The sequence below is a fragment of the Schistocerca cancellata genome, chromosome 9, assembly GCF_023864275.1.
Source record: "Schistocerca cancellata isolate TAMUIC-IGC-003103 chromosome 9, iqSchCanc2.1, whole genome shotgun sequence".
NCBI classification, from domain to species: Eukaryota; Metazoa; Arthropoda; class Insecta; order Orthoptera; family Acrididae; genus Schistocerca; species Schistocerca cancellata.
This window is the reverse complement of record NC_064634.1, coordinates 198,795,008-198,820,260: the sequence shown is the minus strand read 5'-3', so window position 1 is coordinate 198,820,260 and position 25,253 is coordinate 198,795,008.

Below are 25,253 nucleotides of genomic sequence, written 5' to 3'. Positions count from 1 at the left end.
TGGAATTCAGGATTTTGTCTTCTACGTTGCTTATAAATATTTCAGCTAGACGATTGCTTATTTGTAGATTTTGTTGTTAAATTTAAACTAGTTGTGTGAAAGTGTGAATTACTGAAGTAATGGACCTGCTTGAATTCATACTATAGTACAACTACACTCCTGGAAATTGAAATAAGAACACCGTGAATTCATTGTCCCAGGAAGGGGAAACTTTATTGACACATTCCTGGGGTCAGATACATCACATGATCACACTGACAGAACCACAGGCACATAGACACAGGCAACAGAGCATGCACAATGTCGGCACTAGTACAGTGTATATCCACCTTTCGCAGCAATGCACGCTGCTATTCTCCCATGGAGACGATCGTAGAGATGCTGGATGTAGTCCTGTGGAACGGCTTGCCATGCCATTTCCACCTGGCGCCTCAGTTGGACCAGCGTTCGTGCTGGACGTGCAGACCGCGTGAGACGACGCTTCATCTAGTCCCAAACATGCTCAATGGGGGACAGATCCGGAGATCTTGCTGGCCAGGGTAGTTGACTTACACCTTCTAGAGCACGTTGGGTGGCACGGGATACATGCGGACGTGCATTGTCCTGTTGGAACAGCAAGTTCCCTTGCCGGTCTAGGAATGGTTGAACGATGGGTTCGACGACGGTTTGGATGTACCGTGCACTATTCAGTGTCCCCTCGACGATCACCAGTGGTGTACGGCCAGTGTAGGAGATCGCTCCCCCCACCATGATGCCGGGTGTTGGCCCTGTGTGCCTCGGTCGTATGCAGTCCTGATTGTGGCGCTCACCTGCACGGCGCCAAACACGCATACGACCATCATTGGCACCAAGGCAGAAGCGACTCTCATCGCTGAAGACGACACGTCTCCATTCGTCCCTCCATTCACGCCTGTCGCGACACCACTGGAGGCGGGCTGCACGATGTTGGGGCGTGAGCGGAAGACGGCCTAACGGTGTGCGGGACCGTAGCCCAGCTTCATGGAGACGGTTGCGAATGGTCCTCGCCGATACCCCAGGAGCAACAGTGTCCCTAATTTGCTGGGAAGTGGCGGTGCGGTCCCCTACGGCACTGCGTAGGATCCTACGGCCTTGGCGTGCATCCGTGCGTCGCTGCGGTCCGGTCCCAGGTCGACGGGCACGTGCACCTTCCGCCGACCACTGGCGACAACATCGATGTACTGTGGAGACCTCACGCCCCACGTGTTGAGCAATTCGGCGGTACGTCCACCCGGCCTCCCGCATGCCCACTATACGCCCTCGCTCAAAGTCCGTCAACTGCACATACGGTTCACGTCCACGCTGTCGCGGCATGCTACCAGTGTTAAAGACTGCGATGGAGCTCCGTATGCCACGGCAAACTGGCTGACACTGACGGCGGCGGTGCACAAATGCTGCGCAGCTAGCGCCATTCGACGGCCAACATCGCGGTTCCTGGTGTGTCCGCTGTGCCGTGCGTGTGATCATTGCTTGTACAGCCCTCTCGCAGTGTCCGGAGCAAGTATGGTGGGTCTGACACACCGGTGTCAATGTGTTCTTTTTTCCATTTCCAGGAGTGTAGATCTTGTAATAATATGGGACTTTTTTTACCATCGTTCACAAGCTTTTTGTGTATACAGATAACTACCTCAACTTACAAAAAGGGGCATGGAGTTAAACTGCCAGAAGAAAACAGTGAAGCACACAAAAAACATGGTTGGACCTAAGTGCAACTTTGGACATGCACACATGATTAGCGTTACAAATTTCTGTACCAGGTATAACGTCCTGCAGGCTGTTACGGGTGTTAGTGTTTAGTGTTGTTAGCAGGCCCTGTATGGGGAAAGTGCCAATAAACCCCCGATTCTCCCATGTATAAAACTACTTCAAACTTCTGATCATTTTACAAACGAGTTAATGTGTAAAATATATGATGTTAAGCGCGTAAACTAGAAAACATTAGAAAATGTTTAAAAAGTTTGGAATTAGCTGCGTTCTCTCATTATCAAACATTGGATGAGTATAGTGTGAGTAAACCACGATCCATTTTAATCAAATGCTAGTTTATCGCGCATCTCAAAATTAACAGCGTCATATCTCCGGACCTGTGTATCGTACACTGACATTATTTTTGCAGGTACATTCAGTCGATACTGTCTGCAAAAGATATTGCTTATGGAGTTTATAGTAAAGAAGCTATAAATTAAAATAGTATGACTGATATAGCAGTTGTACCTCATTAACAACGAAAACGTAGTAAGAAACAAACTTTTTAGCTTTATTATTTTATGGAATTCTGTAAAGGTTTAGAATCATGTGTAAAGCTTGTTGGGACACGCTAAGTGCTCTCATTCTCAAAAAGCGGATCAATGTAGTCTGGGTAGTGCGTGTGGTGAGTTATGCTGCCCCAAGACATATTCTTGTGTTACTATGTTAAACCTATAACATAAGATTATACCTCTTGATGAATAGATTATGCACCGTTTAAAATTTTTAAATTCGGTCAATAATTTTAAATTTCAATGCGAACATTTTAGGTTAGGCTTTATCGTGACTGTTATTGATATTAAATGACAAGTTTATTGTAACCAGTCATTGTTTATTTATCTCCACGACGCGTTTCAAAGGTTTGAACCTCCATCAGGTGGATTCACATTTGTTAGTATGAAATTTGTGTGTGTTGTGTTACGATATTTTGGAGGAACTTGTGGCACTGTATGGTGGAGAAACAAAACACTATTTTAGAACTTGGTTTTGAGTTTCTTTTGACAAAAAGTTAAACGTATATCTAACAGTAAACTTAAAATAAGTAAAATAGAGTACCTCCAGTGGTCACAGGTTCCTTTCACTGTCATAACACATCACATGTACACTGTCATATTCTGTAAACAAATATGGCGTCTGGAAACTATTGGGTGCAAGGATCGTATGGCAAAACAGGAAACATTATCAAAAGGTACAAAGAATATACATTGTAACAACATTATGACAGAATAAATTTTTAAAGGATTTGGAGTTGTTTGTTTTGAGGTGCAGAATACATGCATTGGAATAAATACATCAGGTGGTATATAAAACCGATATTGACAAGTCATAATAGCTTCATACTCGTTTATACAATCAGGTAAAATGTTACAAACTTTAAGTACGATAATAATATTGGCTGCAGTGATAAAATTATGCACAGATAACAATTTTTGTTTGGGATTCGTGGATAGATATGAAAGCCTGAAAGGAGAGGGAGAGGGAGAGAAAGAGAGAATGAGAGGGAGAGAGCGGAATGAAAGTGTGATTGTATGAGAGCAAACTTTACAAAGCAAGGAGTCTGAAGATTATATCTTCTACATGTAATAAGTGCATAAAGTTAGGCTAATACATTGGTTAACGCTTTAAAATATGTAGATGGATGTACAATTTGTGCCAGTAGTTGATGTACATATAGTTTCAAGCTGACATGGGGTACAAGCTGTTGGTGTGATGATATAACTAAATATTTATGGTAAATACTTAAGTGTGTGTGTGTGTGTGTGTTTGTGTGTGTGTGTGTGTGTGTGTGCGTGAGTGTGTGTGTGTATTTGGGTGGGTGGGTGGGTGCATTGCAGTTTTAATGACGTAGGCATTTGCTGAAAACAGAGATGACACTATTATAAATATTGTCATTTTTGTCATTGAAGATGGATTCAGGTTGTTTGTTTGGTGTTCCTATATTTGGAGTGTTTCCGGGAAGTCTAGTTTTCTGCCTTTTGGTTGTATGTATATGATGCTGATAGTTGTGTGGTTAACATGGTGTTTTGTTTCATGCAAGTGGATGGCTATTGCTGATGTGTCGTATTTCTTGTTTTTTTAGTGCTGCCATGAGTTCTTTGAATCTAATCTCAAATTATCTGCCTGTCTGGCCTATATAGAAGCAGTCACAGTCCAAACATTCGATCTTGTACACACCTGTTTGATGAAGTGGGTTTCGTGTGCTGATGTTGTGGGGTAACTTCTATCCAATCTTGTTGCATATAGTTAAGGATATGCTTATGCCTTTTCATTTGAAGACATTGGCAATCTCATATGAAATGTTACCTAGAAAGAGGATTGTATGGAACATGTTATTTTGTTTTTGTTTTTTGTGTTGTGTTTGTTTTGCCATTATTGAGTGTTTTAGGGCTGTCTACTATGGAGCTGTTATAACCATTTGCAATACCTGTTTGTTTTATTATTTCAATTTCTCGATCACATTTGTCTTCAGAGAGTGGTAGTTGGATAGCTCTATTGATCATGTACCAAAACGCTGCCATTTTCTGGACTGTGGGAAGACAAGAGGAGTTGTGGGTTGTAGTAACTGCGAATTTTATGTTTTCGTGGGAATTTTTGAATATTTGGTTCAACTAACTGATGTCATCTTTAGTGCCTTTGATTAAAATGTTGGTATAATCTACATATCTGTAGTAGTAGTTGATATTTTTGAGGAGGTGGTGATTGGAATTCAGGATTTTGTCTTCTACGTTGCTTATAAATATTTCAGCTAGACGATTGTTTATTTGTAGATTTTGTTGTTAAATTTAAAATAGTTGTGTGAAAGTGTGAATTACTGAAGTAATGGACCTGCTTGAATTCATACTATAGTACAACTATTTTTAAGTGTGAATTACTGAAGTAATGGACCTGCTTGAATTCACACTTCGTTTTGTATTATAGTAAATAGGGGAGAGAGTGTCATGGGCATGATATAGATTTGGGGTGGATATAATTAAAACAAAGGCGTTTTCCGTTGCGGAGGAATCTTCTCACGAAATGTCAATAACCAGCTTTTTCCTTTGAGCTCGAAAACGATTTGTCGACGCCGGCCTGCATAGGGAGAAACGATCATCGTAATAAAATAAGAGAAATCAGAGCTCGCACAGAAAGATTTAGGTGTTCGTTTTTTTCCGCGCGCTGTTCGAGAGTGGAATAATAGAGTATTATCGTGAAGGTGGTTATGTCAACCCTCTGCCAGGCACTTAAGAGTGATTTTCAGAGTATCCATGTAGATGTAGATAACCGGGAGGCATGAACCACTGATGAATGGCACTGTATTGTGTTCATCGATGAACTGCGGCTTTGCTTACCCTGGATGACTTTCGTAGGCGAAAGTTATGGCTAGGCATGGTAGAGGCACAGTGGTGTTAGTCTTGGCGTCGTGGTGTGGGCAGCCATTGGCTGGTAGTGACTGAGGGAACTCTGACAGCGGAACGGTACGTCACGGACAAACTACCTTCTCATGTGTTACCTCTCATGTGACTTTCAACAGGATAATGCTCATCTATACCTGCCACGTGTCTCTATGAACCGTCTGCGTGATGTTGAGTTACTCCAGCACGGTCCTAAAATCTGTATCCAACATAACATCTGTGTGACCAGCTTGAACGTCAACACAACCCCAGGGCCAGTATCAAGGATGTCAAGGACCATTTACTATAACTGGAGGCTAGTTGTTCAGGGGAGATACAACTGCTTTATGGGACAGTTTCCAGTCGAATCAGTGCATGCATGCAGGCCTGAGTGGGTGCAACTTCTTACTGATAAGCAGGCTCATACTGCCAAGTATGATTTATAATCATTGAAATAACATGGCATATCAAAAAAATGTGTGTGAAATCTCATGGGACTTAACTGCTAAGGTCATCAGTCACTAAGCTTACACACTACTTAACCTAAATTATCCTAAGGACAAACACACACACCCATGCCCGAGGGAGGACTCGAACCTCCGCCGGGACCAGCCGCACAGTCTATGACTGCAGCGCCTCAGTCCGCTCGGCTAATCCCGCGCGGCTCATGGCATATCTTCTTATCCTGTGAATTCATTTCGTTTTCTATTCCCTTTATGACTCCTTCACTTCTTTTGAGATGCAATTTATTTTTCAAGACCCGACACACTCTGTTGTTAAGTAACAATCGTACATTCCACAGATTTCCTAATTTTTCTGGTTAATTTATTTGGTCACTGAGTGATACAGTTTGACCACTACAACGTACGAGTATAATCTGTCAACTTTGCTCTGTTTGACATACTGTACCGCCAAGTGCAACTCGAGAGCTGCGTCCGACGTTGCAGAGGACGTAGTACAGGTTATAGAGACTGTGGTCGCCACACGCGCTTCGGATTCTTCCTAGGTTTCTGGCACGTAGCGTACCTTTCTTAGGGGTGAGTTTGCAAAGAAGTGCGAGAAAATCAACGCGCCGTGTAGCACTTCAGACTGGGGTGCCAGTGTACAAACCAAAAGTGAAACCTTGGATAATGCCAGTAAGGCATCGACTGAGCTATTTGCATACAATTGCTCAGCGTCAGTACTGCAACTGTCGGATGTTGTCTCTGCATCATGGAGAGGTTCATTTATTGGAGTAAATGAACTCGCAGAAGAACCTACTTAAGATTCTGAAGATCCCTGTTACATCAAGACCTCCGCTTGATGTGAAAACGGAAGTATAGAGTGCAATTTGTGCAGTGGACCAATATTTTTCCGCCGAACTATAACATCTGATAGATATGTGATCAGTATCCCGCAACCTCTTTTCAGATAACTAACAACTAACGAGAGGACCTACGGTCATTTCACGGAGGACACCACACAAGAGCACACAAAGCGGAATAGGGCTACAACAAAATTACGAGTTATTTTTAATGAAAGGACTTCTCCTAGTTAGTTGTTGGAGCTCTGAAAAATATTTATGGTATGACAGATGTTACAATAACTAATTTATACTATTTAGAAACAAGTAATAATTTTTACTCAGTATTTTAGTATTAATGCAAGAAGTATTCGGTTATGGAGAAGACTTTCGCATGAATTTACATTGTTCCTGTCAGATTTCTGATTTAACGAATTATGTCTATACCCTATACCATTTATAGATATTTTTAATTCTTTGTACAAATCCGTTTGATATCTCTTCATTGTATATTTAATTTGATAATCAAATGGTTCAAATGGCTCTGAGCACTATGGGATTTAACATCGACGGTCATCAGTCCCCTAGAACTTAGAACTACTTAAACCTAACTAACCTAAGGACAGCACACAACACCCAGCCATCACGAGGCAGAGAAAATCCCTGACCCCGCCGGGAATCGAACCCGGGAACCCGGGCGTGGGAAGCGAGAACGCTACCGCACGACCACGAGATGCGGGCATTTGATAATTGAATCTGAAATATCAGAGTGGGTACTAGTGTCTTTAATGTGTGTGGCTATGGCTCGTTTTGAATAACTATTCCAGTGATGGGCAAAGATGTGCTCTTCCTGTTTGGCTTATACAGAGAGCTTTTCAAATACAACAAATAATTTATTTATAGAAGATTGTACATATTTATCAACCTATCTATGTACTTTGCACCTGCGTTCGTGTTGCAGTTGTGACTAGCCCTATTTAAAACGTTAAACAGCGATTTTTTCTAGTTGTTTACTGTATTCAAATGTGCGTTGCAACTGTTTATTCTTGTCCTTAGGCCTTCAGAACAACGTTCTGACTTTATTTATCAGAGTATGATATTCAGTTTCCAGCTCTAAGTTTATGTGGATGGTTGTTGATTCCCGTATATGCATCCCCAAAAATAGTGTGATTGAAAAATTTTCTGTGCCTGATGACGATTTGTGATAATCGAAACTGGCATAAATAATAAGGGTTTTTCATAGAATGTGATAGCTGTATAATATTTCTCATCATAAAGTGAATGCTGAAGAAGAATCGAGTATACGTTAAGTACAACTTTGCAATCTAGCATTTGGGATGAGTACTTGGATCCAAACTTTCACTGGAAAAATGTGGATCTCAATAAGCAACATATCATGAACTCATTCAGGGGAAGTATGTGATAGGTAAACAACTTAGGGACTTAGATACTAATTACACGAACTTATAATCCATAAAAATTACATTTCATCTGCAATTTAGGCGGCCACATCTGACTTGCGAGTCGAAGTTTCCGTGTTTGGCCTTTGTACCAAATCCATGCGTAAGTTAACCACATGATATGGTTTACATGAAAATGAACCGATTCTCTCTGAACGCTGTATACCTTTCCAAAACCTATGGATTGCGCACAGCTTCTAAACAGTTCTTGCTCGACTGTATCTTTTGCATAGAAATTGTGTACTACAACGGATGAAGACAGCTCCTAAACTGAATCTTGGAGACCATGTATGGGCCTTGTGAGCCGAAGCAACTTGTAATCTGCCACTACTTAATTCATACACACGGCCTGATAGAATAAGTGAAGCACGCAGAAAACACTGTGTGACGTCAGTGCAACTTAGTACACATACGCACCATCGGCGGGTGTGTAAATGATTAGAAATACAATTCTCTGTGACAAGTATAAGTGGCCACAAGGGTAAATGAGTGTTGTTCGTGTTTAGTGTTGTTACCAGCTTTCGTAGTGTATAACATGGACGTGAAGAGCATCAGATATTGATCGCTGTGAAGGACATGGCGATGCCGCGCACTCACGCGAGTCACCATAATTGACATAATTTGAAAGAAGCCTCATTGTGGGTCTGCATTTGTCCGGCTGGCCGAATCGTGCACTGTCCAGATTTGTGCGATATTTGCATGTGATAGTGGACCGATATTGGACTATATGTGAACGTGAGACCACAACACAAGCTCGTTGTTGAGGTTCCTGTCGACCATGTCTGACCACTGTATTGTCTGTCAAACACATGGTAACTCCTTCACATCTGCGCCTGCCGTCCTGAGAATAAGTAACGAAATCCCAGCAAGATTCCATGCCATCCTTTACGTTGTTCGGAGACTGGTAACAACCGGACTAGGTAATTACAGTCCCAAACTTAGGCAGCCTTTAAACCACAACACTAAAGGCTTGCATTTTCAACCTTACCGTGACTGGGAAGCGTTGACTCCTGATGGATGTCATCGCACTGTGTTCAGTGATCAATCGGTTGTGCACTACCCTGGGTGACCATCGTTGGTGAACATTGTGGCGACCTGGGGAGAGGTCCAATTCTTCCAGTGTTTTGGAGAGGTTCAAAATGGTTCAAATGGCTCTGAGCACTGTAGGACTTAACATCTGAGGTCATCAGTCCCTAGAACGTAGAACTACTTAAACCTAACTAACCTCAGGACACCGCACACATCCATGTCCAAGGTAGGATTCGAACCTGCGACCGTAGCAGTCGCGCGGTTACGGACTGAAGCGCTTTTGCAGAGGCGCAGCGGTTTTACCACTGGTGTCGTGGTTTGGGAAGCTATCGGGGTCGACTTCAGATCGTGGCTTGTAGTGACTGAGGGAATTATGATGGCACGTCGGTACGTCCCGGACGTCCTGCGCCCTCACGTTTTACCTCTCGTGCTACAGTGTCTTGGTACCATTTTTCAACGAACAATATTAGTCAATAAACGGCACGTGTCTGTCCCCGATAGATATATGTGGGACCAGCTCGGACATCAACACCGTTCCATTGCTGCGATCTAGTATACTAAGGACCAGTTACAACAGTTGTGGGCCGGCTTGCCTCAGAGAGTATTTTCTTTTGTTTACCCTGTACAGCTCCTTCTAGTACCAGGGAAGTTATTTTCTGATGTCTTAAGAGGTGTATTATCATCCTGTCCCTCCTTCTTGTCAGTGTTTCCCATATCTTCCTTTCCTCGCCAGTTCTGCGGAGAACCACCTTATTACAGCGGCTTAATGACACGCTTCCGAATCGGACCAGTGCATGCACCCAACACAGAGGATGCAACGACTCATATTGTCATGTTCTTTGGAAATTTGACACGATTTTGACAACAGTGAACCAACATAACATACAATACGTGATCAAAAGTATCCGGACATCACCGAAATCATACGTTTTTCATATTAGATGCATTGTGCTGCCACCTACTGCCAGGTACTCCACGTCAGTGGCCTCAGTAATCATTAGATATCGTGAGAGAGCAGAATGGGGCGCTCCGCGGAACTCCCCGACTTCAAACGTGGTCAAGTGATCGGGTGTCACTTGTGTCATAAGTCTGTAAGCGAGATTTCCACACTCCTAAACATCCCTAGGTCCACTGTTTTCGATGCGATAGTGAAGTGGAAACGTGAAGGGACACATACAGCACAAAAGCGTACAGACCGACCTCGTCTGTTGACTGACACAGACCGCCGACAGTTGAAGAGGATCGTAATGTGTAATAGGCAGACATCTATCCAGACAATCACACAGGAATTCCAAATTGCATCAGAACCCACCAAAGTACTATGACAGTCAGGGAGGAGGTGAGAAAACTTGGATTTCATGGTCGAGCGGCTGCTCATAAGCCACACATCACGCCGGTAAATGACAAACGACGCCTCACTCGGTGTAAGGAACGTAAACATTGGACGATTGAACAGTGGAAAAACGTTGTGTGGAGTGACAAATCATTGTACACAATGTGGCGATCCGACGGCAGGGTGTAGGTATGGCGAATGCTCATTTAACATCTTCCAGCGTGTGTAGTGCCAACAGTAAAATTCAGAGGCAGTGGTGTTACGGTGTGGTGTTGTTTTTCATGGAGGGGGCTCGCATCCCTTGTTTTGCGTGGCACTATCACAGCACAGGCCTACACTGATGTTTTAAGCCACTTCTTGCTTGCCACTGTTGAAGAGCAATTCGGGGATGGCGATTGCATCTTTCAACACGATCGAGTACCTGTTCATAATGCACGGTTTGTGGCCGAGTGGTTACACGACAATAACATCCCTGTAATGGACTGGCCTGCACAGAATCCTGACTTGAATCCTATAGAACACCTTTGGGATGTTTTGGAACGCCGACTTCGTGCCACGCCTCACCGATCGACATCGATACCTCTCCTCAGTGCAGCGCTCCGTGAAGAATGGGCTGGAATTCCCCAAGAAACCTTCCAGCACCTGATTGAACGTATACCTGCGAGAGTGGAAGCTTTCGTCAAGGCTAAGGGTTGTCCAACACCATACTGAATTCCAGCATTATCGATGGATGGGGCCCGAACTTTTAAGTCATTTTCAGCCATGTGCCCGGATACTTTTAATCACATAGCGTACTTATTCAATCCGTGAAGTTTAGTTTCCTGTCCTCTTCCTGACCGCTTAACTTTTTTTGTCACGTAGTTTACAATACATTACTTTGACTGCTGAGAGACAAAGTACGTGAAGTATTCGTTCATTACAAACAGGAATACACTCCTGGAAATTGAAATAAGAACACCGTGAATTCATTGTCCCAGGAAGGGGAAACTTTATTGACACATTCCTGGGGTCAGATACATCACATGATCACACTGACAGAACGACAGGCACATAGACACAGGCAACAGAGCATGCACAATGTCGGCACTAGTACAGTGTATATCCACCTTTCGCAGCAATGCAGGCTGCTATTCTCCCATGGAGACGATCGTAGAGATGCTGGATGTAGTCCTGTGGAACGACTTGCCATGCCATTTCCACCTGGCGCCTCAGTTGGACCAGCGTTCGTGCTGGACGTGCAGACCGCGTGATACGACGCTTCATCCAGTCCCAAACATGCTCAATGGGGGACAGATCCGGAGATCTTGCTGGCCAGGGTAGTTGACTTACACCTTCTAGAGCACGTTGGGTGGCACGGGATACATGCGGACGTGCATTGTCCTGTTGGAACAGCAAGTTCCCTTGCCGGTCTAGGAATGGTAGAACGATGGGTTCGATGACGGTTTGGATGTACCGTGCACTATTCAGTGTCCCCTCGACGATCACCAGTGGTGTACGGCCAGTGTAGGAGATCGCTCCCCACACCATGATGCCGGGTGTTGGCCCTGTGTGCCTCGGTCGTATGCAGTCCTGATTGTGGCGCTCACCTGCACGGCGCCAAACACGCGTACGACCATCATTGGCACCAAGGCAGAAGCGACTCTCATCGCTGTTGACGACACGTCTCCATTCGTCCCTCCATTCACGCCTGTCGCGACACCACTGGAGGCGGGCTGCACGATGTTGGGGCGTGAGCGGAAGACGGCCTAACGGTGTGCGGGACCGTAGCCCAGCTTCGTGGAGACGGTTGCGAATGGTCCTCGCCGATACCCCAGGAGCAACAGTGTCCCTAATTTGCTGGGAAGTGGCGGTGCGGTCCCCTACGGCACTGCGTAGGATCCTACGGTCTTGGCGTGCATCCGTGCGTCGCTGCGGTCCGGTCCCAGGTCGACGGGCACGTGCACCTTCCGCCGACCACTGGCGACAACATCGATGTACTGTGGAGACCTCACGCCTCACGTGTTGAGCAATTCGGCGGTACGTCCACCCGGCCTCCCGCATGCCCACTATACGCCCTCGCTCAAAGTCCGTCAACTGCACATACGGTTCACGTCCACGCTGTCGCGGCATGCTACCAGTGTTAAAGACTGCGATGGAGCTCCGTATGCCACGGCAAACTGGCTGACACTGACGGCGGCGGTGCACAAATGCTGCGCAGCTAGCGCCATTCGACGGCCAACACCGCGGTTCCTGGTGTGTCCGCTGTGCCGTGCGTGTGATCATTGCTTGTACAGCCCTCTCGCAGTGTCCGGAGCAAGTATGGTGGGTCTGACACACCGGTGTCAATGTGTTCTTTTTTCCATTTCCAGGAGTGTAATTTCGTTTCTGGCTGGGCCTTCTAATAATTAACGGAAGTATTTATTTCTCCATTATTAATACATTATCTACTACTTGTTTCAACTAAATAAAACATGACAGAGTTTTGTTCAACTTGCTTCATTGCCATGACGGTGTAGCCTCTCTACTATAATTTGTCTCTTCGCTGTTAACCCAACATCATACTCTCTTCTCAACAAACAGCTCTGCGGGAGTAGTTGGTGATCTGTTCTAAACATCGCCACCTACTGCTACCATTCTCTCTTCTCAGGTGCTTAATTTTCACTGGTACAAAGTGTTAGGTTTTTGCTGTTATGCGTGAGGTTAACGGCTCGAAATTTACATGACCATAGGACAGTTTACTTGCACGCCCCAACTCAAATGAAACCGATTTTTTGTTTTACAAATTGAGTTAAATAATTGGAGTGATTCACATGTTACTTGAGCGCGCCTCAGTAGATTTTCTGTCATGAACTACGCTACGCAAGTGTGGCCCCGATTATGTTCAGGTACGTGCCTCGCAAACGGCCGCCTTATATTCTAAGCTGTACGTGCAATCAATTCACTCTGCTGTATTACTTTGCTTAACTCACCTTATGAGCTATCAACGATTTTATACGTCAACATCTGTTTTCTTGAGACTATTCAATGAAATAATACAGCGTGCTGAAGCAGACTCTCCTTCCTGGTAGTTACAGTATCGAGATTAAACGACAACACAATCTGATTGAGTTATCTCCTACCACTAAATAAATGAGACTGAAAACTGATTTGTGTGTTAGCCTCATCGGTAGACAGTTACTTCCGAGGTATAGAGGTTAATATAGAATGTCTTGCAAAGATGATTTCATGTCAAGAATATTATAATTAACGTTGTCACTCCTGAAATAGCTATATAAGAGTGAATGCCACCACAAAATGCCGAAAATGAGTAACGTCTTGCGTTAAAATTTAATGTTATATAGAAGTGAAAGATCATCAGTCCCCCCTTTAAATTACGCGGGAATGTTTCCTTTCTAAAGGAATCGAGGTCTGCGTGACTGGTACGAATAGTTGAAATTTTTAAAAGCTTTGCTAATTGCTCTAAATGCTTATGTTCTATGGACTGAAAAATAAATTGAGTTAATAGAAAGTGTGTTACATTTGTAGCCCACTGACCGACAAGAAACTCATAATAAAACAGAATTTAATTACTAATTAATAGAAGTGGGAGTGTCTATACTTGCAACACAGCTAAAAAGGCATCATGCATATCAGATCAGCATCAACTGGACACGGTGGCGTCACAGTCCATATGTTGAAGCTTATTATTGACCCAGTACTACCCACTATAACTCCTATCTTCTACCACTCCTTAACCCACGACTGTTTTCCCTGAGGTCTGGTAACAGAAACTAGTTAAACCTTCATGTAAAACGGACGCTACCACAGCATCCTCTGATTACCGACCTATTTGCATTCTTCCTTCACTGCCCAAGGGCTTAGAATATATAGCCCACGATCAGCTAACAAACCATCTAGCTACAAACAATCTACTAAACGAATACCAGTAAGTCTCCCGCGAACATGGCAGCTCATCTGCCCTACTGAAGGTAATAGACGACCTGAAGCTTGCCGTCGATGCTCAAGACGCAACTATCACGTGCTTTATCAACAAAGCCTATGATACCGTCGACAGTTTACTTGACAAACTTAACAGCCTAAATTTCTCGCCAATTTCAGTGCAATGGTTTCCGCTCATACGTGACGTCTCGCCAGCAATGCGTCATGTCAGGCACCGTAAAGTCATATTGGAGGGAGGTGTTCCCCAGGGTTCAGTAGTAGTCCCTTACTCTTTTCATAGTATGTAAATGATGGATCATCAGTCTTGTCCTATTGCAAATACGGCGTGTACGATGATGATCTCCAGTTGAATTTAAGTGCACAACCTATAAACCTGAAGACAGCTATCAAAAATCTCAATATTGACCTGTGTCCACTATCAAAATGGCAGCAGGAGACAGGATTAAAGATCAACCCATCCAAAAGCCAAGCAGTACTGGTTAGTCATTCTAGGCTCATTAGTCCAAAATACTGGGAATCCCTACCATCTTTGGCCCTAACTGAAACAAATATCAGCTTTTCTCCTTCAGCACAGACTCTAGGAGTAATAATAGATGAAAATCTAAACTGGAGTGAGCACTCTAACTGTAATGTGCGAGAAGGAATCAGCATCTCTCCATTCTCCACAAAAATATAAACAGCTCTTCCCTCTTGACCTGAAAAAGAAACACGTATACTTCCAGTTACTGATTACAGCGATATTATCCTGTAAGGGCTTTTCCAAGAAAGCTCACGGAGACTGAAACTGGTTATGGATGCCTGTCTTCGTTATATCTATGACGTTAGACTCTTTTATCACATTTCACTATCACATGCATTGCTGTCCTGGCAGGGTGCAGACAAGCGCAGAGGTTTCCATACCCTCTGCCTTCTCTGCTGGCTTATCGATGTACTCTTATCTGAACGACACGGTAGAAACATTCGTTCCCATCAGAGAAAAATAATTTTTGTCCACTCCATTCTTCAGCCACCTTCTCGAAGTCCTCAGTAGCAGGGACCAACTCTAAAACAACCTCCCACATTATATTAGAGGTCTAAATAACATCTCCAGCTTCAGAAGACAGGTAATGATATATCTACTAAAGCAACAATAAAATTACCATTGCCCTGTACGAACTCATTACCCTTGTACGCCCTCTTTCCAACCTGATCTTCCTCTTTTCTCAATACTCATAACCGATGTAGTCTCCTTAAATTTCATTTTCTCTCAACGCGCTATATCAGAAAACATCTATTTTGGAGACCTATAAATTCTTTTTATATCTGCGCTGTCATTATTGTTATTAATGTCACAATTACTGTCACTGTTATTATTGTTATTATTATTATTATTATTATTATTATTACACATGTTACAGGCCTTTTTATCAGACCACGCGAAACATTCATGAGTACTGGTTCTTCCTGTTCGTCCAGTACTCCTCCATTCGTTCAGTAAAGGCTCTCTTCCTTTCTTCCATCTACTTTGGCCTTTGGGCTTTCGGTGCTGTTTTCTCTGACATCACTTCCCACTTGTACACTTTGTGTCTATAGACACCTTTGTCCATGTCGTCCGCTGAATCTATCTGAGCTCTTTCCAGATAAATTTTGAATTGTTTCATCCAGGGTGTAGTGGTCTTGAGTCTCTGGATGTACCTGAGGATTCTGCTGGTGAATCTGGTCTGTGGGATTCTGCTTATGTGTCCATAAAATTTTAGTCGCCTCTTTCTAATGTCGGCTGTGATGTTGGAGAACTTCTCTGTGGTGTCCCTGGAGTGAAGCCTATATCCATCGTCCGTGAGTTTTGGCCCGATAATTTTCCTAACGATTTTCCGTTCCTATGTGAGAATGTTCTCAAGCTCGGCCTTTGTGTGTAACATCAGTGTCTCACTAGCGTATAGCACCTTAGGTTTGATTACAGTGTTGTAGTGAAGAATTTCGGTGCAGGTGAACAGACATTTCTTGTTGTAAATACCTTGTGTTTTGTATAAGGCTCTCTTCATTTTCAATAACCTAGTGTTCTGGGCAATTTTCTCCTTTCCTGTCGGTTCGAGTACTTCACCTAGGTCCTTACAGTGTGTGACCCTGTTGTTCTTGCCGTACTTTGTGTTCAAATTTGGAATGTTTAATTTCCCGCAGAAGAACTTTTTCTGCGCCCTCTTCTATTCTAGTACTTCTATCTGTCTGATTGCTGTAGTTTCGTTATCTGTGGGTAGTACCAGATCGTCTGTGAAGGCTAGCCGACCTCCAGCTTGTCCATGGGTCGTCTAAGTCGCACTGGCTTCCAATGGCCTTGTATTTGCAGCTCTTTCTCCCATTCCTTGATGACCTTATCCATCACTAGGTTGAAGAGGAGCGGTGAGAATCCGTTACCTTGGTGAACGCCTGTCTTGATCTCAAAGGGTTCGGAGATTTGCCCCTTGAACTTCACCTTAGATATCGTGTCTGTCAGTGTCTGTTTGATCAGTCGCAGTGCCTTGCAGCCCAAACCTTGTTCATGTAGAATATTGAGCAATGACTAACGGTCGATGGAGTCATATGCCTTCTTGAAGTCAACGAAGGTGCATATGACTGGACTGTTCCTGAGGGCTTTGATTTTCAGGGTAGTCTTCAGATTGAAGATTTGTTCTGCACAGGAGCGAGCAGAGCGGAAGCCCGCCTGGTACTTACCGATCTTATGTTCCACGTGGTTCCATGTTCTTTGGGGTAGGCACCCTGAGAGTACCTTGTATGACTTTTATTAGTGAGATGCCCCTGTGATTGGTCACATCTGTGGGGACATCCTTTTTGTGCAGAGGGTGGATCAGGGCGCATTTTCAGTCGTCTGGCAACTTTTCTGACGTCCAAATGTCTGTGATGATCTGTGTGAGTTCTCTGAGTGAGTTTGGTCCGAGGTTTCTCAGGTCTTCGGCCACTATGCCGTCTTCAGCAGATGTCCTGCTGATTTTTAGGCTGAAGATGTGCCTGTGGACTTCCTCTTGTGTCGGGGGTAGTGAGTCTGTGTGTCTGTCTGTAGGTTCTTCGTCTGGGAATTTCTCTGTGGGTTCTGGGCAATTGAGAAGTTCTGAGAAGCACTGCGCCAGCACCTTACGGTTCTACTTATCCGTCAGCACCAATTTTCCGACACTGTTTCGAAAGCAGAGGTTCGGTGTAGTGTCCTCGGATGTGCCCTGCAAACGTCCTGTAAAAGTCTCTTGCGTTGTAGTTGCGGAAGTTGTCCTCTATAAAGTCTAGCTGTTCCTTCAGGTATTTCCTCTTGGACTGTCTAATAATTTTTGCTGTTGTCTTTCGTGTTTCGTTGAACACCTGTAAATTTTCTGGGACTTGTTACTGTTGTATTTCTGGTATGCCAATTTCATGGTGACGAGTGCATTCTCACAATCAGTGTCCCACCAGGGTGCTTCGTGTTCTTCTTCAGAGGAATGAGGGCTTGCGCTTTCTCTGTGAGGTTTTGCGGAAATTTTGCCAGTCATTTGTATGTTCTTTTTCGCAAGCCTCTTTCACACCAGAGTCAGCGATCTTTTTTGTGTCAAATTTCAGTAGAGGAGCCGGCCGTTGTTGCCGTGCGGTTCTAGGCGCTTCAGTCTGGAACCGCCTGACCGCGACGGTCGCAGGTTCGAATCCTGCCCCGGGCATGGATGTGTGTGATGTCCTTAGGTTAGTTAGGTTTAAGTAGTTCTAAGTTCTAGGGGACTGATGACCACAGATGTTAAGTCCCATAGTGCTCAGAGCCATTTGAACCATTTTTTTTCAGTAGAGGAGTTTTCTTACAGAAAATTCTCTTGAGGGTAACTTTACTTTGATGCGTGTTAGGTAATGGTCAGAATCAATGTTGGCTCCCCTGCGTAGCTGTATGTCATGGATCTTTTTCTGTACTAGGTACGAGATTGCCACATGGTCAGTTTGGAACTCGCCTAACTGCTGGACTGGTGAACGCTAGGTTTTCTGTTTCTGGAGTGTTTTCTGAGGGATGTCGACATGAGCTTGAGGTTGTGCTGCTGGCAAATTTCTATGAGCCGTGTGCTATTTTTGTTGGTGAATTTATGTGAGGGATAATTTACTATTTTTTGTGTCAAATTTCAGTAGAGGAGTTTTCTTACAGAAAATTCTCTTGAGGGTAACTTTAATTTGATGCGTGTTAGGTAATGGTCAGAATCAATGTTGGCTCCCCTGCGTACCTGTATGTCATGGATCTTTTTCTGTACTAGGTACGAGATTGCCACACGGTCAGTTTGGAACTCGTCTAACTGCTGGACTGGTGAACCCCAGGTTTTCTGTTTCAGGAGTGTTTTCTGAGGGATGTCGACATGAGCTTGAGGTTGTGCTGCTGGCAAATTTCTATGAGCCGTGTGCCATTTTTGTTGGTGAATTTATGTGAGGGATAATTTACAACTGTTTTCCCGTGCATTTTTTTCTCTGCCGACCTGTGCATTGAAATCCCCCATAAGAAGTTTGATGTCACCCTTGGGGACTTTGGATAATACTTTCTCAAGGGTTGACCAGAATTTATCTGCGGACTGTGGGTCTCTCTTGTTGCTCTGGTTAGCAGGGACGTGTGCATTGATCAGTGTATATTTTTTGTTAGCGCACTGAAAGCGCATGGTCATCAGTCGGTTGTTTACTGGTGTGACTTCTCTGATGGATTCGAGTATAGTATTATGGACCACGAAGGCCATCCCCAACAGTGGAGCGCCTTTGGCAACTCGCCTATCGGTTTCGCTCTTGAAGATACGATACTTGTCGTAGTCTGTGGTGTCTTCGTCTGTGATATGTGTCTCTTGCAGTGCGAGGATCAATATGTTCTGCCTATCGAGTTCTGTCACTAGGTTCTGCAGCTGTCCAGGCTGTATGAGAGAGTTGATGTTGAAGGTGTCTATGTGTGGGAGTTTGCCAGAGAACTCGGACTTTCTCCGTGGTTGTGGAAGTCCGAGTCCCCCTGAATCCAAGTGCCCGGTTGCCGCCTGTCGACGGGTGGATTATTATTATTATTACTATTAGTGGCAGCTGTAGTAGTACAAGTACTGCCAGTACTAACGTTTTTAGTTCATTATTTATATTATTATTTATTATTATTATTTATTATTATTATTTATATTATTATTTGTATTATTTACTCACACGGCCACTTTAGACACTCATATCATTTTAATACTTGTTCTCTCACTAAAATTGTTATTTCTTAGGTAACTATGATGTAATAGACATTGTTTGTGTGAAACCCTGATTCGACGTAAGAAAGTACTTGACGGAACTAATCATATAAGGTTAAATAAATAAATATAACTCTGTAGTAAGACAAAGATGTTCCCAGCAATTAACAGCGCCTATTTGTCCTCCGACTTCGTGTTGTTTCTTATAGGATGAATTGGTTGAATTTGATGGAATATCTACAGGTGCTATTACAAAAATCTGGTTATAAAGAACCATTTCCTCGGTAACTGTGGGAAGTGACCTATTTTTTTCCCTTTTTTGATGATCGTAAACAATCGATTCATATTTTTTTTTCTTCAGTGTCACGAAGTAGTTACGCCCCCTAATGGAATGTTTTGAAGTGCCTCGGACCTGCCGAGGATCGGTGATTGGGATAGCATTAAGTTCTGATTCTAAATAGATGTAATGTATTGCACATAAATAGGTGATGAAATCCACTGCTGTTCGATTAGACGATTGGCGACAAATGATTGGAAACATTAACTGCCATAGCATATCCATCAGCAACCATACACAGCGACCATAAAGACATGACTGGCCTCATTAAATAAATTGTGGGAAAGTAGGTCCCAGGATGATAGTCATTGGAAGAATCTTAATGAAATGAAAGGCATCCACGAAAGTGGCAGGTTACAAAACACTAATTACCGAGTATAGGTCATCAGTCTGAGATCCTACGGAAAGCGGTGCGTTTAGTGAGCTGGAGAGCGTTACGGAAGCAGAAAGGAAGACTATAGTTTAATGTCCCGTCGATAGTGTGCTCATTAGAGACGGAGCGGCCGCGTGGACTGGCCGCACGGTATGAGGCGCAATGTCACGGATTGCGTGGCTGCTCCCGAGGTGCGAGTCCTCCCTCGGACATGGGTGTGTATGTGTCTGTGTGTTGTTCGTAGCATACGGTGGTTTAAGTAGTGTGCAAGGCTAGGGAGCGAAGACCACAGCAGTTTGGTTCCTCAGGAATTCACACACATTTGAACATTTTTAGAGATGGAGCGCAAGCTCGAATTACGAAAGGATGGCGAGAAAAACCGGCCATGCCCTTTTAAAACTTTCCGAAATTTTCCTGGAACGATTTAGGGAAATCCTGTAAAACCTAAATCTGGATGGCTGGACGTGGGTTTGAACCATCGTCCTCCCGAATTCGAGTCCATTGTGCCAACCCCTACGTCACGTCGCTCCGTAGCGTCACGGACATGTTCAACACACTACAGTGGCAGACGTAACACGAGAGATGTGCATCACAGAGAGGTTTACTTTCTGAGGTTTAACCTCTAAATGGTTCCAGAATTAAGTTTTGACTCTGCAGCGGAGTGTGCTCTGACATGAAACTTCCTAGCAGATTAAAACTGTGTCATCTCCGTTGCTTTCATTGCTTATTTCTTCTGTACTGTACTGTACTAAACCATACTACAGCAGTTTTTTATACGTATGGGATGAGTTTCATCGAACTTTGTTACTTGGTAGCGACTCATCATGTGAAAGTTATATTCATCCTTAAGTTTGGCACACCACTGTAGATAGCATTTAGAAACTTTCTGGCAGAATAAAACTGTGCGCCGTACCGAGATCGGACTGGGGACCTTTGCCTTTCGCGGGCAAGTGCTCTACCATCTGAGCTACCCAAGCACGACTCACGACCCGTTCTCACAGCTTCAATTCCGCCATGGTAGAGCACTTGCCCGCAAAAGGCAAAGGTCCCTAGTTCGAGTCTCGGTCTGGCGCACAGTTTTATTCTGCCAGAAAGTTTCTAAATGCTGTCTACAGTGGTGTGCCAAACTTAAGGATGAATACAACTTTCGCATGATGAATCGCTACCAAGTAACAACGATCGATGAAACTCATCCCATACGTATAAAAAACTGCTGTAGCATGGTTTAGTACAGTAGAGTACAGAAGAAATACGCAATGAAAGCAACGGAGATGACACAGTTATTCGATGACAATATTTACACTGAACTCAGGGCGAATCATGATGGTCTCCTGGAAATTAAAAAAGGCGGAACGAGGTCCTTAATAGCGTTGTGATCATCACGAACGGCAGCGCATGCACTGCAACATGGATAGATCGGTAAGGAGTTATTTTAGTAGTGTTCCATTCCTATACCAACGGTTGACAAATGCTGGATGGTCGTTTGATGCAATACGTCTCCCATTTACGTCTCACACGTGCCCAATGGGGTTTAAATCGTGATACTGGGTAGCCCAGTCCAATCGCCGAATATCCTCTCGTCCCAGGAGCACCTCCATCAGCGCAGTTCAACGCCGTCGCGTATTGTCACACCTGAAAATGAAGTCAGTGCCGAAGGCACCCCTGAAAAAACGGATATAGGGGAGCATACCACTATTACAATAAGGTTGACCGGGCAGCGTACCGTGTTCAAAGTTTTGGAGATCAATACACCCATGCAACATTATGTCTCCTCACAACGTAACAATTGGGCCAACGAAACGATTGTGTGCAACATTGTTCCCGGGTGCTGTACATATTCCCATCTCTCGGCATACGAGGGTACGTAATGTAAGTCTTTTTAAGGGCTTACTCAGCCATGACTTACTTTTTATAGGTGGCAATCGACGACGGAATGGAACTACGCAGGCAGGAAATCTGTTCGAACGACACGATATTCAGCGAATGGACTGGCTTGTCCATTCTCCCAGTCAAGTCACCTGTGGGATGCGTTGAGGAGGACGTCAACATGCACCAATGAGCATACTCTAGTCGTCAACCGCGTTGGTGGAGGAACGGAACGCCCTACCAGACGTGCCTCCTACCCATCTTGCTTGTGGCCAACTTGAAAGGACGTCGCAGAGCATGCACTGCCCCCCGCAGTTAACACACACTATATTGAGAACTCCACTGAAGCACCAAAGAAACTGGTATAGGCATGCGCATTCAAATATAGAGATGTATAAACAGATGGAATCAGGCGCTGTGGTCGGCAAAGCCTATATAAGACAAGTGTCTGGCGCAGTTGTTAGATCCGTTACTGCTGCTACAATGGCACGTTACCAATATTTAAGTGAGTTTGAACGTGGTGTCACAGTCGGCGCACTAGCGATGGGACACAGCATCTCCGAGGTAGCGATGAAGTGGGGATTTCCCCCTACGCCCATTTCATCACTGTACCGTCAGTACTGTGCACTTTCATCTGTGCTTGCGGAGTGACGTGTGCGAGCAGCAGTAGCAGAAACTAGTCGTATACTCAGTTTCTCGTATTAGTTCCTCAGGTTTAGTTAAAATTACTTTGTGTGTTTGTGTGCTTGCGTGGTGAATTTTTTCGGATCTTCGCGTATTTTCGAATTAGAAAGGGGTAGTACCAAATTTTAATAACGGTAGAGCGTAACATCGCGTGGGCGGTTGTCATTTGTACTAAGACAAGGGTAGGATCGCATTGCAATACACTCCTGGAAATGGAAAAAAGAACACATTGACACCGGTGTGTCAGACCCACCATACTTGCTCCGGACACTGCGAGAGGGCTGTACAAGCAATGATCACACGCACGGCACAGCGGACACACCAGGAACCGCGGTGTTGGCCGTCGAATGGCGCTAGCTGCGCAGCATTTGTGCACCGCCGCCGTCAGTGTCAGCCAGTTTGCCGTCGCATACGGAGCTCCATCGCAGTCTTTAACACTGGTAGCATGCCGCGACAGCGTGGACGTGAACCGTATGTGCAGTTGACGGACTTTGAGCGAGGGCGTATAGTGGGCATGCGGGAGGCCGGGTGGACGTACCGCCGAATTTCTCAACACGTGGGGCGTGAGGTCTCCACAGTACATCGATGTTGTCACCAGTGGTCGGCGGAAGGTGCACGTGCCCGTGATCTGGGACCGGACCGCAGCGACGCACGGATGCACGCCAAGACCGTAGAATCCTACGCAGTGCCGTAGGGGACCGCACCGCCACTTCCCAGCAAATTAGGGACACTGTTGCTCCTGGGGTATCGGCGAGGACCATTCGCAACCGTCTCCATGAAGCTGGGCTACGGTCCCGCACACCGTTAGGCCGTCTTCCGCTCACGCCCCAACATCGTGCAGCCCGCCTCCAGTGGTGTCGCGACAGGCGTGAATGGAGGGACGAATGGAGACGTGTCGTCTTCAGCGATGAGAGTCGCTTCTGCCTTGGTGCCAATGATGGTCGTATGCGTGTTTGGCGCCGTGCAGGTGAGCGCCACAATCAGGACTGCATACGACCGAGGCACACAGGGTCAACACCCGGCATCATGGTGTGGGGAGCGATCTCCTACACTGGCCGTACACCACTGGTGATCGTCGAGGGGACACTGAATAGTGCACGGTACATCCAAACCGTCATCGAACCCATCGTTCTACCATTCCTAGACCGGCAAGGGAACTTGCTGTTCCAACAGGACAATGCACGTCCGCATGTATCCCGTGCCACCCAACGTGCTCTAGAAGGTGTAAGTCAACTACCCTGGCCAGCAAGATCTCCGGATCTGTCCCCCATTGAGCATGTTTGGGACTGGATGAAGCGTCGTCTCACGCGGTCTGCACGTCCAGCACGAACGCTGGTCCAACTGAGGCGCCAGGTGGAAATGGCATGGCAAGCCGTTCCACAGGACTACATCCAGCATCTCTACGATCGTCTCCATGGGAGAATAGCAGCCTGCATTGCTGCGAAAGGTGGATATACACTGTACTAGTGCCGACATTGTGCATGCTCTGTTGCCTGTGTCTATGTGCCTGTGGTTCTGTCAGTGTGATCATGTGATGTATCTGACCCCAGGAATGTGTCAATAAAGTTTCCCCTTCCTGGGACGATGAATTCACGGTGTTCTTATTTCAATTTCCAGGAGTGTATCTGTAAAGTGGCTTAGTCGTGGTCATTTGATTGCTTAGTTCGTAAGTAATTGTTCATATATCGCAGCTCAATCTGGCGCTGGTGACACAACTGTGCAGTCGCATATTGCTGTTTTATTTGTCGCAACTCTATACGTCTAGATATTAGCAGTAGGATGGATAGGGTGTGTGCGTGCTGTGTGCGGGCGCAGGAGGAACTGCCCGCGGTTCGCGAGCAGCTGAGCGTGCTGTTGGCCACGGTCAGCCGCCTTCAGGCTGCTGCCTCGAGGTGCAGCGACGGCGGAGGATCTGGCGCGTCGCTTGAGACACCCCAGGTGTCGCTTGCTGCGTCCGCCTACTCAGCCGCCGAGGCACCTTCTAGTGTACCCGGCACGTTGGGGCCGCCCACATCTCAGGGTGAGTGGCGGACTGCAACGCGTTCGCGTCGCTCGAGGCGGAGGGTCAATGTGAAGGCTGGCGGGCTGACCTCGCCCGTTCATCCTGTCAGTGGGCAGGTGGCCGCTCCTTCAGCAGGGCCCGAGCAGGCACACGGGGCAAAGGCTTGCTGGTTATTGGGAGATCCAACGTTAGGCGGGTGATGGAGCCCCTTAGGGAAATAGCGTACAGGGCTGGAAAGAATTCCAACGTGCACTCGGTTTGTCTGCTGGGAGGCCTCATCCAAGATGTGGAGGCGGACTTGCCTGCGGCTATCGAGCGTACGGGGTGCAGTCGTCTGCAAGTAGTTTCTAACGTCGGCATCAATGATGTCTTTCGCTTGGGTTCTGAGGCGATCCTCAGTTCGTACAGGCGGCTGGCGGATTTGGTGAAGACCGCTGGCCTCGCACGCGGGGTGCAAGCAGAGCTCTCTATTTGCAGCATCATTCCCAGAGTGGATCAGGGTCCTTTGGTTTGGAGCCGAGTGGAGGGTCTCAACCAGAGGCTTCGTCGACTCTGTGACGGTCTTGGCTGCAGATTTCTAGACTTGCGCTATTGGGTGGGGAATTGCAGCACTCCCCTAGATAGGTCAGGGGTGCACTTCACAAAGGAAGCGGCTACTCGGGTAGC